We start from the raw sequence: 2,896 nt of genomic DNA, 5'->3' as shown, positions 1-2,896 counted from the left end.
TGTATTTTCCCCTCAGGAGTACCCATAAATTAGATTTACACATTCATATCTGAACTTGACGTCAGCACAGTTACATTTCAGTTATGGTAACAGTCAAGTCTGATCATGTCATTATTTATGAATATCTTCAGTGGCACCTGTTTCTTTTGAGATAAGGTCTCAAAGCATTGGGCAAAACTCCCCAGGTCCCATACCGTAAAGGAGTTGTGCTTTGCTGTCTCAGGGCATGTTTGTTATTGTTTTTGCTGTTTGTACATTTTATTTTTCTCTAAAATATTTCTTTCCTCTTTTATCTAGCTGATCCCTACTCTCCCTGGGAAGTCACTTGACAAATGCCTCTGCTGCAAGCCCTTTTGCAGCGCCCTTGTCTAAGAAATGAGCCTTTTCCCAAAAACTTGGCAGTGCTTTGTGCTTCGCAGGAGATGCTGAGATGAGGGATGGGTGTGCCGGCTTCTTCTAAAGATGATGCAAGATTTCTGGTGGGCAAAGATTGCGGAGATTGTATTTTGTTGAACTTTGCATTCCTTAGTCTTGAAAGATACCTGTTCCATAAATATTTAGAGGTGAACTGAACAGTTAGAAAAGACTTGCTACACCATTAACCTCATATGCAAAATTCATCATTTTAGCTTTGAATAAATGAAAAGCTTTGAACTATGGTAGAGGATAGAATATTTTGGGAAAAGCCACAGACTGTACAATAAACAGCATGGAATTAGAAGACATAAATTAAAATTTTGTTTCTGTGACATAGCAACTGTATGGGATGGAAAATATCATAATGTTGCCCTTCTTTTTCTCATCTGGAAAGTAGACATAACAATGGTCCTTATCCCATTGGGCATTTTTAGAAGAATGACTAGATATTGTTATTTAGGATAACATTAGTAGTAGTAACAATAATAACAGTAATTAAAGAGCTAACTTGCAATTTTGAAGGAGAAGGAGAGAGAGAGAGAGAGAGGAAGAGAGGGATTTAACATAGATTTGGCAGTCCCCTTCAACCCATTTTGTTCTCCTTTTCTTGTCCATCTCACCTTCCCATGGAGCCACACAACCACTCAAGTTTGTCTGGATTTGTGCTCCTTGGCTTCTCCAGTGTGGGACATGTTAGGGGATGGCTCTTTGTCCTGCTGCTGTTGGCATACCTGTTCACTATTTGTGGTAACATGCTCATCTTCTTAGTCATACGACTGGATACAGCCCTACATAAACCCATGTACCAGTTTATTGGTGTTCTCTCCTTTTTGGAGTTGTGGTATACAGCCACCACCATCCCCAAAATGCTAGCTAATCTTCTCAGTGAGAAGAAGACCATTTCTTTTGCAGGATGCCTTCTTCAGACCTACTTCTTCCACTCCTTGGGGGCCTCTGAATGCTACCTTCTTACAGCCATGGCCTATGACCGTTACCTGGCAATCTGCCGGCCCCTCCACTACCCTGCGATTATGACCACAACTCTGTGTGTCAAGATAGCTGCTGGCTGTGACGTGTGGTTGGTTTTCTGTGTCCAATTTCAGAGGTTGTCCTGGTATCCCAGCTCCCTTTCTGCAACTACAATGAGATCCAACACATCTTCTGTGACTTTCCACCTCTTCTGAGCTTGGCATGCAAGGACACATCCACTAATGTTCTGGTGGACTTTGCTGTCAATGCCTTCATCATCCTAATCACTTTCCTCTTTATAATGGTTTCTTATGGGAGAATCATTGGGGCTGTGCTAAAGATAAAAACAACAGCAGGAAGAAAGAAGGTATTTTCTACCTGTGCCTCACATCTCATTGTGGTCCTCATCTTCTTTGGGAGCATTATCTTCATGTATGTGAGGCTCAAGAAAAGCTATTCACTGACTCTTGACAGGACACTTGCTGTAGTCTATTCTGTATTAACACCACTGGCTAACCCGGTCATCTACAGTCTTCGTAATCAGAAACTCATAACAGCCATCAAGAGAACTATCTTCTGGAATGGGGCAAGAGCTAGTCCCATTAGCCACTGACTTTCTACCAAGGTTCTTCCCTTATCTGAATGTTTACCTCATTTAATCTGTGTGTACCATTGCCCAAGACTTGAACAATATTCCCATTTGCACTTTTCCTTTTCCTGCATCTTTATTGTTCATATTTTTTACTTGATCAATGCTATCAGCTTTTAATAATATGTTAGCATCTCCATTTTTTAAAAATAAAAGTATATACATTGCCCTGGCCATATGTTTCCATTTACCTAGACATTCGTTTTTCTGCTCTCTTCTTCAGTTGAATTTCTCAACACAACTTAATCCTCTCTTCTTCATTTTCTGTTCACTTATTCCACCCTTACCAATCTGGCTTTGTCTTAAGCCTTTCAACCCATACTTTGCTGAGCTTAGTAATGACTTCCATAATGGAAAATCTACTAAAATCCTTCTTGCCCTTGCCTTTCCTTGAAATCTTAGCACAAATGCACAGTCTTTACTTTCTAAATGTTTGCCTCTTAGCTTCTGTAACATCATCCTCTACCAATTTTTTATCACTCTAAGAAGTTTTTCTCAGTCTCCTTCATCTTGCAGCACTTTCTGTTTAGAATTATTCTTATAGCTTTAAATGCCATCTCTATCCACGCCAGGAACTCATAAATTTTCTATCTTCAGACAAGAACTCTCTATTGAGCTTTAGACTTATATATCTAAGAGCCTAACCCTACTAATGTCTCTTGGGAATTCAAACTCTACATGTCAAAAATGCAACCTTAATCTTTCCAAGCCTGAAAATTTGATGTTTTTATTTCTGTGTGTTCAGAAAATTTCAAATACTCTGCTTTGTTTCTTTTACCATCCCTACCTCCAATTCAAATATGTTTTGTTTTTTGTTACCAGGGATCGAACTTAGGACCTTGTGCTTGTGAGGCAGGGAGT

General features: G+C 39.6%; 1 pseudogene; it reads left to right on the top strand.

Moving 5' to 3' along the window:
• The first annotated feature begins 1,043 nt into the window (after nt 1–1,043).
• LOC104871497 lies at nt 1,044–1,999 on the top strand (annotated as a pseudogene).
• The last annotated feature ends 897 nt before the right edge of the window (nt 2,000–2,896 follow it).

This window comes from Fukomys damarensis, unplaced genomic scaffold, assembly GCF_012274545.1.
Source record: "Fukomys damarensis isolate Sample0158 unplaced genomic scaffold, DMR_v1.0_HiC HiC_scaffold_19264, whole genome shotgun sequence".
In the NCBI taxonomy this organism is placed as follows: domain Eukaryota; kingdom Metazoa; phylum Chordata; class Mammalia; order Rodentia; family Bathyergidae; genus Fukomys; species Fukomys damarensis.
This window is presented reverse-complemented; position numbering and strand designations above follow the sequence as displayed.